Below are 16537 nucleotides of genomic sequence, written 5' to 3'. Positions count from 1 at the left end.
AAACCGGACTTCAGACATGTTAGTGATGCTAGCAGTGCTACATGCTAACAGTGACTAGCTACATGCTCATTCATGATGAGAACTCTATAAAACTCAATAGTAAGTAGCAAACTTGAGCTTGAGTTTTGCCACGGCAAGCACCACTCACATTTTCTTCTTCAGAAATGTACTTTCTAGTTAAATATCTTGTTTAAATCATTATATTTATTTTCCTTTTCTTCACTTGATAAAGAAAAAACAAAACAGCTTTTGTATTTCTACATCAATTTTTACACACGAGGTCAAAAAAGCGACCCATATAGAAAACTTTTATTATTTTCTTCTATTTTTTTGCAAGTAGAAACATATTTACTGCAGAAAACTATTCTGCACATCAGTGTGGCTACTGTTGTGTAAATAAGTCTTATTTTATTACAACAGAAAATATTTGATATACTGTGGAAGATAACTGGACATAATATTTGATTGTTAGACTAAGGCTATCTTGACCTTTAATTCTATTGTCAATTCTAAACATGTCTAATAGGCTGCTATTATGTTGTTGACATACTATTTTTAGCTTGACTAATGTTAGCCAGGTCAACACAATAAAAAGTCTAAATAATATATACAAGTATATTTTGTTGCTGTCATGAAGAAAACTCCAATTTTATTCATATTACATTTTATAGATTTTTTTGTCATAAATCAATTATACAAGTTTCTGTCTGACCGCTGCAATATACAGCTTACACATGGATCAAGTGCTTGTTGTGCTCTCTTTCTCTCAAGTGATAGTTTGGCTGATTCCAGTCATTATAGATGAACAACTGATGCTGCATGATGAGGAAGATCAGAAACTTCTTAGTCCTGATTCAGAGTCTGAAATATCTTAGGGTTAGTCTAGTTCATCAGACTAAGACTGAGTTCCAGGCATGTTTTGAGCCCATAACTCATGACTGTGGAGCAATGTGTTGGACGTCTACACTAGAGGAAGCCACCTCGGTCCTGGAGGACAGTTTTTATGAAGCTTGAAGCTAAACCCTGCAGGACTGCCTCTGACAAGGAGCACAAACCTATAGTTGTCATTTGTGAGGCGAATATGAGATGGTGCTGTACCTGTGTGATTTTATTTAGTTGATGTAGTAACACAAAACATAGAAAAAAATAAATAATAATTTGTGGTAATTGTAAAAATATGATACCTTGAACATTTATGGATCATGGAAATTAAAGATCAGGAATATAAAATGCTAAAACAAACTGATTTCAAAAGATAAAACAAACAAATAAACAAAAAAGCCAATGAAACACAAAATTTAATTAATAAAAATGAATATGGGTCATTTCATGTTGTGCATTAAAAGGATTTTTACAGCATGTGCATCAAAGAGTTAAGTTTCCATTCATTATTCTGCTTAATTTATCATATTATTTATCAAGTCCAGAAATGCTATTTGAACAGGATTCTAAACCACATACAAGTTAATTGGCATCTAGAGCATCTAAATATGATCAGATTTGCACAAAAAAAGATTGGGCTGACAGACTCATTGGCTCTACTTTGCTTTTATTTTAACTTTTAACTAATTTAGTTTCACTTCAAATAATATTTAAAGTTTAAATATATAAAGTTTAGCTTTAAATATTATTTCCTGTGCCTGGAAATCAGCTACGGTTCTCCCTTTGTTAAAAGATAGTTATTTAGTTCAGATGGGACTAGGAGCAGATTTCTTGCAAAAGTATTTGGATCTTTTGTAAAATAAAATGTAAATGAATTCCAGTCAGGCTTTAGATTAGGTCACAGTACTATGAAAGTTACTGATTGTTTTAGTACTACAAGGACTTTGGGAATCAAGGGAATTTCGGTTTATCAGTTTTTAACAAACAATGTTCCACTGGTTCTCCAACAAGTTGCAGACTTTTAACAAAACACTTCCATCTTTGAAAACTTCTTCTGGTTTAATCTAAAGGAAACATGTACTTGCTTTACTTTTTGATCCGTGACTACATGAGCGCAGAGCAAACTTTAGTCATATATTTTTAAATCTGATAGCGTTGATCACTTTTCCACTAGAAACTGTGCTACTAGTCTATTTCATACAAACACAGCAGATAATTGAATTTTGTTTGTATCATATCTCTTTCACCAAAAAATCTAAAATTCATCTGCTTTTACTAAAGAGATATAAATGTGAACAAATGAACAGACAAATATGTTTAAATGACATTTATTCAAGTCATGAAGACTTCAGTCAAATCAGTAGCCTGATAAATGATTGTAATTTTTCCTGAACCAAGTGGAATTAAATAATCCTCTAAGATCGAAGCATAGAATTGTCATTTTATTATTAATATTAATGTTGTTGTTTTTGTCCATCGTAATAAATCATGATGAACATCCTGATAAAACCAGTGTCACATACAGATCTGAGAGAACGATTGTTTCTGATCCACTTACTTGAGTTTGTCCAGATGTTTGAGTGTTTGAGAGAGCAGCTTCACTCCTGAATCTCCTGGATGATTGTAGCTCAGATCCAGCTCTCTCAGGTGTGAGGAGTTTGAACTCAGAGCTGAAGACAGAGCAGCACAACCTTCTGCTGTCACCATACAGCCAGGTAATCTACAACAGAAAGTCTTCATGTTAGTGGGCTTCATTTTAAGGCCGGGACACACAGAGCTAACACCAACCCACTAGCCACAATGTCTATATCAGTAGCTATCAATAGTTAATATTCAAAGAAACAAAGAAACTGAAACTAAGAAATAGGAGATAAAAATATAAAACGAACAAAGCAGTGCTTGCTTACCATTTTTGAATATCAGTAACGTTAACAGTGTTCTTTATTTTAAGCAGCTCACATTGTCATAATACTGATATATTGGAATGCTTGGGTAGATCACACAGAATTACAAGAGTCTTCTGTTTGTGCCGCTTTCATTGATTTCTTGTTTTCATCACTTTCCTTTAATTCTCTGGCACTGACTCATTTGTGAAACTAGGTGTCCAATAAGAGCTCTTATTTCCCGACACCTATTCAACATGCTGACGAGAGCCAATGTCCGACCGACGGCTTGGTGGGTCTCAGACTTTAGATATGTGCTGTATAAATATAGCTGTGAGTTATTGTGACATGATTGTGAGTATGATTACAATAAAGATATTAATAAAGATTACAGGTTATAATGTACTTGCATTGAGCATTATAGCCATTATAGCCAATCACAGACATGACTGTTGAATACAACGACCAATTTTCACATTTATCACTTTATTTATCCTTCTGAAAGCTGAATAAATAAGCTTTCTATTTATATATGGTTTATTAGAATAGGATAATATTTGGCAAAAGATTTAACTAGCCTATTTGAAAATCTTCAATCTGTGGGTGAAAAAATTAATAAATAAATAAATAAATGCTGAGAGAAAATATGCCTTTAAAGTTGTGCAAATCAGGTTCTTAGCAATGCATATTACTAATCTAATTTTATGGTATATTTACTCTCCATTATCCATTCAAATATTTAATGATGACGTTTAAAGTTTACTTTACTTTTTAGCTTACAAAATATTTACTTTCTGTTACCAACTCCTGAAAACTCAAACAGAAGAAGTACACATCAAATCAAACACTAAACACAATTTTATATGTTACTCACAGAAATATAACAGGAAGTATCTTGATTTCTTTGTTCAAACACAACCATTTGAAACACCAGACTAACTCATGAGTGCCTCCACACTAACTCCTCACAAGAGAAAAACTTTACTTAACAACCAACCCTGGTTTTAGAGTTGGCATAGAAATAGAACACAGGTCAAGTTATACAGTTTTTTCAGGCACTTTGGTGCATTTTAGATAAAAAATGAAATCCTCAAAACAACTTGTACATCTTCCACATCATCTAGTGACTTGTGGACATCATAAAAGCAGTTCCTTATTATTATGAACAAGTTGTACATTTGATTATGTACAAGTCTGTGATTTCTTACATCATCAGCTACTAATGTCTTGTTGCTTAAATGTATTATTTCTGTCAGGACCACTATCTTTAAAGATAATTGACAATTAGCATACAGTTTGAATTGTCGGTATGGTTCTGTTCTGTTCATCTATAGCATGGATGAGAGCAGGGAGAGCAGTATTAACCCCCCGGAGCAAACAGAACAGAGCCAACTGATATATTGTAGATATTTGAGATATTTAGCTTTAAAGTTTTTGCATTCTGTAAAACAAAAGTAATACATGGACCAAGTCTCTTTCCTACATGAAAGTCATTTTCTGCTTGGGATTATGGTATCTGCAAAACAATAATTGAAGCAACAATTTTCAAGATATACAAATAGTTTATGTATAATTAGTTTTAAAAATGCTAAAAGAATCATAAAAGTAGTCTGTCTGTGAATCCTCGTCCGGTCCTGTCATAGCTATAGAGGCTGTATATGAACTCTTGTTTTATGCTGAACAAACCATGGAGGCTGATTATTAACTGTTCAACCATTTAGTCACAACAGAACAGTCAGATTTATCAGCTTCAGCTCAGTGAGTCTGATTTAGTACTATCTGCCCAGTATGAGTTCAGCTCCAGTCGATGCTCATGATTCTGAACAGTCTGTTCATCCTATTTCAGTCCAGGACATCTGTACTCTGTCTTTACTGTTATCTCTGTCAGTGTCAAAGAAACTACTAATGAACTTTCTATCTATCCTGCCTCAGTTAATGACCCAAAGTTTCAATCATATGTCTGTTGTGATCAAAGAGCTTTTGAATTGTTTGCAGACAATTTCATGGTGAAATACTGTTTTGGGAGTAAAATAAATGTCAGATTTACAGGAAAAAACAAACTGACATTCCCAGAAATCCATGCATTGCATTTCAAATCAGATGTTTTATGTTTTTTCTTCTATGTTTCTTTTTCTGAAACAACTTTAATAACAATAATAATGACAATAATAATAATAATAAAAAGAAGAATGTTTCTTTTTTAGCAGTTATGTTTATTAATGTTGTTAAATTCATGTTTATTGTGTATTTCTGGGGTTTTTCTGGTGTGTGTGGTGTCCCTGATATAGTCTTCACCACATGTTTTTCTACTCCCAGCTTTCAGACCATTTCATGTCCCAGCTAAAGGTCCTCGGAAGCTCTTGTGTTCATTACGATAGTTATATTTTGATTTTGACTTATTCTGGGCATTATAAAAATAATTTTTTTAAGTAGATTAATGTAGCGTTATTTCCAGAAGTCTGCATTCAGGGCAAATCACATCGAAGCACAGATGGATAAACCAAGGGGAACAACTATTTGGGGACTGTTACCAGTTTAACACAGTGTAGCTTTCAGTAGTTATAGAGAAAAATAGCAATAATTTACCAAAAATTTCAATTACCCCATATTTTAATCACCCGAAGCCATCCTAGATGAATATGGCTTTCTTCTTTCAGATGAACACAGTCTGAGTTTTTAAAAATGGATCCTGGCTCTTCGAAGCTTGTTAATGCTTGTGGATAGCGGCTATAGTTATTTTAATACTTTGTCCTTAGTCTTCATCGTTTTTCCATTTTTTTATTTATTTATTTTTTCCCATTTTCAAAGTTAAGTATCCTATCTCATCAGCAGTACAGTGTTGGTTGCTTGGTAACAGACCTGAGACTGGACTGTCGTCGGTGCAATTTAAGATTTACTAAACAGAGATAAAAATGGTTTTGTAAGGTAAGATATATTTCTGTAATATGGATTTTTGAAAATCCTTAACTTAAGATCTAAGATAAGAAACTTTCTATAATACACCACAGGTCCCTAATAAACAAACAATTGAAAGTATGGGATTTCACTACCGCTTTTTCATGTGTATTATTACAAAATAAATCAATATGAATGACTTAATGAGTATGATGATTTGATTTGGAGTCCTCAGTCCAGCACAAAGTATCTTTACTCCTGAATCCTGAAGATCATTGTTACTCAGGTCCAGCTCTCTCAGGTGTGAAAGGTTTGAACTCAGAGCTGATGTCAGAGCGGCACAACCTTCCTCTTTCACCATACAGCCAGATAATCTAGAACAACAGTTATAATGTTAGTGTGCTTCATTTTAGATCTTACTTCTGGCTTTTGGAAACAGCAGTATGAATATGCGGTGTGTGTGAGTGTATTAGAGAAATGATTTCACAATTCAATACGATTACAATTATCATGTCACTGATAAACTAAATTCATTATGATGCATCTTGATTATATGGAATTTTTATTTCTTTTGTGCATGTTCATTACATTATATAAGCAGGTTGCTCTCTAAAATAATAGTTAATTAGTTAAAGATATATTATTATATATTGAATTATTGTTAAGAATTAAAAATAAATATTTTAAGAAAATAAGCAAATATATAGTAATATGGGGAACGTTCAGCTTTCAGTATCTGTGCGTGCTTTTAAGTATCTGAAAGTTTACAGATAATGCACAGATCTATTTCCACATATCAGACGTCTTGTGCTGTTCTGAAAACATAACTGACTGTGTTTACATCAATTTCATTTTATAAGTAGATGAAGAGCTGGTCTTGATGTAGCGGGGCAGCTTCACATGCACTAGAACCTCAGCTTCCTCTTTAGGTGTGTTTGACTTAAAGCGGTGCTGCCCGACCTAATAGGTGTCTGACATCAAAATACCACGACAGCTGACGGATCCATACGCTCACTCTCGTGGTGCTATGATGTCACACACAGATCGCTTCGCTGAAGCGCCGCTTCAAGTCAAACACACTTTTTTAAATCTTGTGCATCTAAGTTAATCGCATGCATATGATAGAGTTGCTGGGGAAGATTAAGAATTCAGAGACCCCTTACATGAATTACATTTATAGTCATTTTAATCAAATGTATTATTTCTAACATTCAAATTATTCATTATTATTGATGGAAATCAACAGCATCATCAAGTGCTAAACTATTTTTTTGTGGCAAATATGCAGGTAAAACATCTTTATTAAGGCATGAGGCACTGGAGCCACAAAAGAGAATGAGGGTGAAGTAGTTGATGAAGATGATGATGAGCAACGTAACCAGGGACCGGAGGAGGCTGTGGTTTTAAATACAAATGGGTTCTATTTAGAATTTAATTATCAAGAAGCTGTTAATACCAAGTGAAATAAGAACAGACTCTTTTTACACTGAAAAAATAGCTGTAATTTCTTGTAATAGTAGATACTGTTTATAACTTTTTAATATAAATGACATCAAAAATAACATCTTTGATCCCACATTTATGCTGCATAATATTAAATTAAATGTCTAATACAGAAGCAGACTCAAGCTGTATATTTTATAATACATTCTGAAACTACACTATATAGTCAAAAGTAAGATTTTTAAGAGTAAGCCATTTTTTTCCCAATATATGTAATTTATTCATGTGATTTCTGTGCAAGTATTTATTATTAGTATAATTTTGAAAAAAGCTGAGTACTGAGTTTTAAATTTTTTTGATGAATAGAACATTTACAACAATGAGATTTATCTGGAATAGAACTTTTGTTAGTTACTGTAATGAAGGGTCAAAGCGGTTGGATCCATGTGCGACAGGGTTTAATCGTAGTCAAAGCGGCCAAGGTCAAAACAGGAGCAAACAGGGCAAGAAGGAGATCCAGAAGACAAAACGATAACAGGCAATAGGTCAGTAGGCAGGCAGAGAACAATCACAGAAACGGATACAGTCAAGGTCGGCAACAGATAATCAAAACAAGAATAAACGCCGGAATTGCTGTGTAGACAAACAAGACTTCGCATTGAATGTCCGTGGGGAAGTTCATTATAAAGGGCGTGGTGAATGAGAAACACCTGGCAGCACTAATCAGCCCAAGGCATGGGGTTGTGGGAAACTGAGTCCAAAGCGATCAGTACTCGGTGAGAGCTCCCTCCGGTGGTGGTTGGAGAGAGCCACAGAGGTGCTGTTCGTGACAGTTACAATCTCTGCCATCAACACAAATGTAAGGAGGAGGAGGAGGAAGCCGACGTCAAATCCATTTACAGAAGTTTATTAACAGAGGTTGAAAAAGAAAGCATAAAAGGTAAGCCAGGCAATGAGTCAGTAAGAGTGAAACAGTCCGATCTTACAACTAACACAGGGATAATCCAATAAAGCGATAGTGAGAAGGCAGGCAGTGAATCGTAACCAGAAAGGCAGTTCAGTCCAGGCAAAGAGTCCAAAGGACAGATCCGTGAAGCGTAAGTCAAAAAGGCAGGCAAGGTCCAAACACGTGGCACACAATCAGATAAACAAGAACGCTTAGTAAGACAGGTAGACTGGCAATACTTCACGACGATCTAAAGGAGGGCTTGTGGTTTTAAGGCCCTGGACAGGGAAATGATAGTAGAAGAAGACAGAGGGAGTGAGGTACTGCTAGTATTCTGGTGATGTCTCCGTCTGCTGGCTAGCTAGGGAGTTACAACCAGCAATAATTTATGTCCAGGGAAATTTATTATTGCTGGTGTTGATGGCGGAGTGAATATACATTGTTAAGAGGTGGTTGATGGTCTTAGTGGTTGTATGGCAGACTTTACTTCATTAGTGCACTTACTTTGGAGCTGCTTGATAAATGTCGAAAATATGATTCAATTAGTATTGTGGATAATTACCAAATTCCTGTTTCAAAGTAGCAGCATAAGAAAGAGAGAAAAAACAGTGTGTTGCAGAAATTGGTGGAAGTAACGGAGGATGGTTCCTTTGTCTCAGATACCGGCCCAGAGTTTGTTTTTTCCAGCCTATGGTTTAGTGAAGTAACTATTTGAAGACAATGCAAGAATGAATTCTTTTGGAAGTATTTAAGAACTGTATACTGGAAAGCATTTCATGTATTAAATGAACAAAAAGTAACATCCTTGTCTCAAGCTTCTGTCTTTGCTGACACAAGAATTTGATTATTCCTGCACCCCTTGATAACCAGTCTAACCATGAACAAGGTAAAATCTGCCCAAGGCTAAAGATTGTCATATTGTCATAATTGTCTTATTGTCATAATACTGGCTATTTCATTGCGGACTGTCTGGTGTTGAAAAGAAAACAACTGCGCTCTACAATTAAGGCTTTTAACTTCTACAGTTTTCACAAGTCCTACACTGAGATAGATATCTGAGACAGATAAGCCTGATTGTAGCTTCTAACCTTTTTAATAGGTTTCCATTTTGGGTAAACCTACAGCACAGTTAAGGGTTAAAATGCTCTGTGATACTGGCACATCCCAGTCCTTCATAGTTGAGATGAGCATTGTTAAAGTCCTCTATACCAAAACCATTTGCAGTCAGGTTTGTGTATAAGTTTTGAAGGTGTTTGTGATTGTTTACCTGCCAAAGGGGTTAAGTTTATCCTAGGTCATGATTTGGCTGGTGGGAAGGTTTTTACATGTTGGAAGTGTTTAACAAACCTGTTTTATCAGATCACACTGATGAATTGTCAGAAATATATCCTGAAACTTTTCCTGCTTGTGATGTCACTCAGGCTCAAGCTCAACAAATAGACACTGATGATTTGTTTACATCCTTCATGGCGCTTATATTTGTTAAAGATACTTTGCCAGCTGAAAATGAAAAAATAATGAAAACTCCACCCAATTCAAGTTCAAGTCAAAACAAAATGTGGTAACCAGTTTTTGCTGACAGTAATGTGTTGCTACACGGTTTCCAGAGGTGATTCTAGTTGTCACGGCACCAGTTGTCGTCAAAACCATTGTGAAGTTCTTCTCTACTTTAGATTTTCTTAAAATCATGCAAATGAGACAAAAGACACACATTTCCTTTCAAAACTCTTTTCACAAGTTTTGGCAACTTGGAATATTTCTCACCCGGATCGGTAGCGCATATCCTATCAAAAGCCAAGGTGTTCTTTAACATTTTTCATCAGATGTTAAAGGCAATGGTGTTGTTCACAGTAAGGGAAGCCATACAGGAAAGTCTTAGTTTTAATCACGCTGATTTAGTGTTTGCTCACACTGTCAGAGGCCCACTAAAATGCTTAAAGCAAATACGCTAGCACTTGATTCTATTTGCAAAATCAACATGTTAAATTATGCCAGTAAATTACGCAAGCATCTGCATAAAACTTGCTCTAATGTGAGAAATTCATTGGCCTCTGCACAGAAAAACATTAAATGTCAGTTTGATCATAAGTCTGTACAGCGTGCTTTAGCGGAAGATGATCAGGTGTAATTCATGATTACTGATGTTCCTAGTATGTTTAATGATGTGCCTTCTTGTACCACAGTTCTGCAGCCAGACACTAATGTAGGTAACACTGCTCAGACCAAGCTATGCTCGTATTGTGTGAACAGCATGAAATGGACTGTCACGAATACTGAGGTTGAGTTTTTGCTAAAGCATGGATTTGCCAATCCTAGCTGTAGTACATGTCATGTCTCCTTGTTCAAAAAAGGAGGACACTGCCCAATTTTGCACTGACTATCATGAAGGTAAATGCTGTAACAGTGCCAGACTGTTTCCAGTAGACATAAAGTGAGGACTGTGTGGACAATCTTGATTTAGCTCGGCACGTCAGTAAGTTAGATCTATTGAAAGGATATTGGCAAGTGCCTATCTCAGCTTTTGTAACACCCGACAACTTCCTACAGTATTCAGTAATGGCATCCGAAATGCATAATGCACCGCCAACTTTTCATCAACCTATTAATATGATGTACACCTGGATGAGTTTAGTCCAACCTGCTCCAATATATGGTCTGATGAATTGTTTGCAGATTTTTGGCATCTGATACTCTGACACCTTGTGTCATCTAATTTTAGCTGTATATTTGAGTTAACGTTAAATTTCTCCTTAATTGACCTTTCACAAAGACCCACCCTCCTTAGTTACTGTTGCCATGACAGATAAACAATGCTGCTCTCACACTACACACGTGTTCTCACAAAGCGTAAAATACACCGCAGAGCAAAGAGATAATTGTCAACACTTTTGATATTAAACAAGGTCTCATGACTCTTAGCTTTTAAACTGTGTTATTTTTAAATAAATTCAAACTATAAAAAGCGTTTTGTGGCTCTTTAATGTGTCGTGACAGATCACTGTATTGCCTCGGTTCAATATATGTGAACTAACCTTTTAATATTTACATAAAACACAAAATGAAAATTAACCTCTGAAAGTTTTTTTATTTCATTTCAGTTTTAAAAAGGTCACCCAATGCCTTTTTGAATTTTGTACTGTTCTCTGTGGTCCACTTATAATTTTATAAATTTTTTTACATAATAAAACATAATAATTTAGAGATAATGCATGGCAAGTTGTAGACTCAGAAGTAAACAGCCGCTGCTGTGGTTGGCTAATAGTTGTGTATCGTGTATAGTCACAGATGTACACTGCTGTGATTTCCGTTAAAAATACAAAACAGTGTCTCAAAATGTTTTCCACTTTAACTGTATAGTTATTAAAATCACAAACCTCAGTATGTTGAGTTGACAGTTTGGATTCTTTAGTCCACCAGCGAGCAGCTTCCCACCTGAATCCTGCAGATGATTGTTACTCAGGTCCAGCTCTCTCAGGGGTGAGTTTGGTGATTGTAGAGCGGAAGCCACAATTTCACAGTGCTGACCAGTGAGATTACAGCCTGCTAATCTGAAAACAGAAAGGATAGTTTAAAAAGAATGTGTGCTGATGTCCCCATCAGACTGAGACACTTCAGTGCTTCTCAAACCTGTCCTGGTGGGGGCGCTAGTGAGCACCACATGGAGTAGTCGTAGTTTGTTTGAGCTCTCCTCCATTTCTTTAAATTAGTCGGTTATTTCTATAATTTTCAGGTTTCTTCAGCGCTATTATTTTGGACACTTCTTAGGCAAGTTTACAAAATGACTAAGCAAAACAGACAAGGGGAAAAAGATGACTAAAGCTCTGAACGAGGCGCCTGCTCCGTCACCCTCGGAGTCAGCAGAACAGGCCGCAGTAATCTCGGGGATGAGTTGCGGAGTAGACGCGAGTCTACCAGTATTCTGTTGGCAATACAGAATATGAGCAAAGCGATGACAGACCGGTTTGATCTTTTGGAGGCATCTTTGGCATCCACACAAGCAACTTTAGTGTCTCTCGGAGATAGAATGACGGAGGTGGAAAATGCAGCTGGGCAGGCCATATTTTTCAGTCCGTGTTTTCCAGTAAGGCTAGAGGAGTTGCAATTTTTAATTACGCAAGACAGTTCCATTCAGACATATTTCTACCTGGAGTGACCCAAATGGTCGATATATTTTGGTAACGGGTTATATTTATTCATTTCATGTCACACTTCTAAATGTCTATGGGCCCAATTTTGACGATCCAACTTTCTTCACCAAAATATTTAACCTATTGTCTGATTTTACTGATTCACATGTAATTATAGGTGGGGATTTTAATTGTGTGCTTGACAACATTTTGGACAGGTCAACCCAGGTAAGCCAGTTGCCTTCTGCCTCCATGATTTTGAATGACCTAATGTCCTTCATGAACCTGGTCGATATATGGAGGCTGCTACATCCCTCAGGTAGAGACTACTCTTTTTTTTTCACAAAGACACAAGTCTTTTTCCAGAATCGATTATTTTTTATTAGACTCTAAACTTATATCAAATGTGGTCGCCTCAGATTATCATAACATTTTAATCTCCGATCACGCACCAACTTCAGTTATTTTTGATTTTGGCCATAAGACTAAACCATATTGTTGGCGTTCTTCCTGCTTTACTCTCTGATACGACATTTGCCCAATTTATATTTAACAAGATATCAGAATTTTTTGAGATTAATGATAATGCTGAAGTCACTGATTCTATCCTTTGGGAAACTCTTAAGGTGGTGATTAGGGGCCATATTATTTCTTTTGAGTCCTCAGCCAGGTGAGACAAACGTAGGCGTCTCCTAGAAATAGAAGAAGAACTATCTAATTTAGAGCCTCTTATAGAAACTCTTCTAATCCTTCTACACTACAAGCCATTCTAAAATTGAAATTTGAATATAATACTATTTTATCTGAGCAGGTATGGGAGCTGGGAGAAAAGCCTCATAAATTGCTGTCTCGAACAACTGAGAGGTTTACAAGCCAATAAATCTATACACAAAATTAAATCAAAATCAGGTGATGTAATTGTTGATCCAAAAGGCATAAATGATTGTTTTAGACAATATTATGAAGAATTGTATTCATCAAAGGCAGGGAGAAATGTTTCTGATTGGCTGAGCTCTGTGAATCTTCCTAAGCTGAGTGACGCTGCTTCTGAGGCCCTGAATTCTGATGTTACGTCCCAAGAGATTGTTGATGCTATAAAGTCCTTTCCCAATGGCAAAGCAGCGGGACCTGATGGTTTTTATTGAATTATATAAAAAATATTCTGAGAAGCTGGCCCCCTTCTATTGAGGATGTTCACGCATTCCCTAGAGACTCAAAAATGTCCTGTAACATTATATGATGCTAATATCTCATTAATATTGAAGAGGGTAGGGATGGAACTGAGCCTTCATCTTATCGACCTATTGCGTTACTTAATTCTGATATCAAAATCTTTATCAAAATATTAGCTAATAGAGTAAATAAACATATTTCATCCATTATACATGCAGATCAAACAGGTTTTGTCCCCAATAGATTTTCATTTTTTAACATTAGAAGATTAATGCACATAATGTATAACAAATATCCAAAAAGTTCTAAAGTGGCTGCTCTGTGTTTAGACGCAGAAAAGGCCTTTGATCAATTAGAATGGCCCTACATGCTAAACGTTTTAGAGGATTTGGGTTTGGGAGTCGTTTTTGTGTCATGGATTAAAACATTATTTGCCCATCCATCCTCTTCTGTTCTCACAAATCAGGAAAAATCGAAGCCATTTTTACTACATCGTGGCCTACGACAGGGGTGTCCCCTCAGCCCTTTACTTTTGCAGTAGCAATTGAACCCCTTGTGATTAGTATTAGAAATCATCCGTCTATCAAACCTGTAAGACTGGGAATGTGGACCACTACATCTCATTGTATGCTGATGATATTGCCTCTCTTTTGTCTGATCCTGAACAGTCAGTCCCAATATTATTGGACCTTATAAAATCTTTTGGTACAGTCTCAGGATACACAATTAATTGGCAAAAGAGTGAATTTATGTCTTTAAATGCTAATCTTGATACAGAATTTTTAGAAAATCTCCCTTTCAAAATTACAGATAAACTTAAATATCTTGGTGTTACTCTGCCCAAAAATCCCAAATTAAGTTTTAAATTGAATTTCTTACAGAAATTGGAAAACTTAAAATTGGACATTAGTAAATGGAGGACTCTTCCTCTCTATGGTAGGTCGTATAAATGCTGTTAAAATGTTGTCTCTGCCTAGATTCTTGTATCTCTTTCAAAATTTACCTATTTTTCTGACAAAAGCCTTTTTCAAATCATTAGATTCAGTAATTCTACCCTTTATTTGGAGTTTCAAAGCTCACAGAATATCAAAAAACATTTACAGAAGCCTAGAGAGATGGGTGGGCTGGGGCTGCCTTGCTTTTTACACTATTACTGGGCAGCAAATGCAAGGGCTCTTGTTTACTGGCAGGAGGATTATAGTATGGAAATCTCAGTTGATCCCCGGATTGCAATTGAAAAGTAGTGTCGGGAGCGGTTCCCTCCCAGCACTTCTTTACTCAGCCTCTGGACTGTTTCCACCTGTAAAGGTGGATAATCTTATTGTCTCGAACTGCCTAAAATATGGCACCAAATAAAGAAGAATTGTAAATTGCCTGATACTGCAGTCTTTTCCCGGTGCGCCGCAACCATGCATTTCCTCCTCCTTATTGGATTCAACATTCAGCATATGGAGGCAGAATAGCATTGTTACTTTGGAGGACCTGTATATTGTGATTTGAGCGTCCGAGGACACATCAGCGTTGCCCTGGGAACAAACCTGGAACACCTGCACCAGCCACTCATCCACGGATTCACCGCACCTGAGCTCGTCAGCCGCGGACCAGATAAGCCCGGCCAGGCGGCGGCTTCAGTGAGCCACGAGACTCGGACTGCACGCTAACCTGTTGTCTCTTTCTTTGTCTCCCAGAAGCTACGATGTGGACGGGCCTGCCTGAGCTAATTCCCCTATTGCCTCACTGTGGACTCCCTCACGTTTCTGAGGCAGGAAGCACCGAGACGACTCACCGCTGCACTCACCGGACTCACGCTGCACTCACCGGACTCACCGCTGCACTCACCGGACTCACCGCTGCACTCACCGGACTCACCGCTGCACTCACCGGACTCACCGCTGCACTCCACCCGGACTCACCGCTGCACTCACCGGACTCACCGCTGCACTCACCGGACTCACCGCTGCACTCACCGGACTCACCCGCTGCACTCACCGGACTCACCGCTGCACTCACCGGACTCACCGCTGCACTCACCGGACTCACCGCTGCACTCACCGGACTCACCGCTGCACTCACCGGACTCACCGCTGCACTCACCGGACTCACCGCTGCACTCACCGGACTCACCGCTGCACTCACCGGACTCACCGCTGCACTCACCGGACTCAACGAACTCACCGCTCACCTACCGTGTATTGTCTAATAAATACACCCTCCGGGGTTTCAATTCACCTGTTTCTCTTGTGCTTCCTCTGCCTCGCCACAATATAAATAAACATTTAGCATCTTTTTCCCAATTAGCAGACAAATTTTCTCTCCCTAAACACACTTCTTTCGGTACTTGCAGATTAGGAACTATGTACGCCATGCAGTGCCTAATTTTGAAACTCTCCCAGAGGAAAGAAGAATTTATCGGCTGATGTTGGTCTCGCCTGATTCCAAACATTTGGTTTCTGACTTTGTAAATGCATTTTCTAATGAAAGTAGTTGCTCCACACTCTCCCTTAAAAATGCTTGGGAGGAGGAATTGGGTAAAGAAATAGGACCTGAAATCTTGGAGGAGAGCAGGATTCGCTCTTGCTCTATTAACTCTAGGCATCAGTTAATTCAATTTAAAGTGATGCACAGATTACATTATTCAAAGTCTAAACTACACAGAATTTTCCCCACTATTTCTTCTACATGTGATCGGTGTAAGTCTGCAGAAGGCTCTCTTACCCATCTTTTCTGGACTTGTCCTAAGCTCTATAATTTCTGGTGTGACATTTTTATATGGTTTTCTGAAATGTATAGTTTTGTGTTGGAGCCTGACCCAGAGATTGCACTATTCGGACATTCTCTTTCTTTAATGGACCATAATGACTCAATGTACAAAACACTGTTATTTATGGAATGATTATTGCCAAGAGTATAATTCTACGACTTTGGAAGTCCAAGATATCCCTCAGTTCAAGACTTGGTTAAGCTCTCTTACAGGAATACTGCACATGAGAGAGTTCGGTTTGGAATTGCAGGCAACATAGATAAATTTTATAACATATGGCAGCCATTTTTGGATCATCTTGCTCAATTTAATAGTGAAAATGACCAGTGATATTGAATTGCAGCATGCTATTAGCTCTTGTGAAGTGTTTTGTGTTGGAATGTGTATAATACTACTACATCTGTCCCGATGCGTAATTGTTTTTGTT

General features: G+C 37.2%; 1 protein-coding gene across 1 annotated transcript in view; it reads right to left on the bottom strand.

The window, feature by feature from the left end:
* LOC122334574 (NACHT, LRR and PYD domains-containing protein 3-like) overlaps positions 1-16537 on the bottom strand; it is a 498320-nt gene that overhangs the window by 102720 nt on the left and 379063 nt on the right. The window lies entirely within an intron of this gene.

Source organism: Puntigrus tetrazona, chromosome 3 (assembly GCF_018831695.1).
Source record: "Puntigrus tetrazona isolate hp1 chromosome 3, ASM1883169v1, whole genome shotgun sequence".
NCBI classification, from domain to species: domain Eukaryota; kingdom Metazoa; phylum Chordata; class Actinopteri; order Cypriniformes; family Cyprinidae; genus Puntigrus; species Puntigrus tetrazona.
Note: the sequence above shows the minus strand (reverse complement) of the source record. Positions and strands in the feature narration are given on the sequence as shown.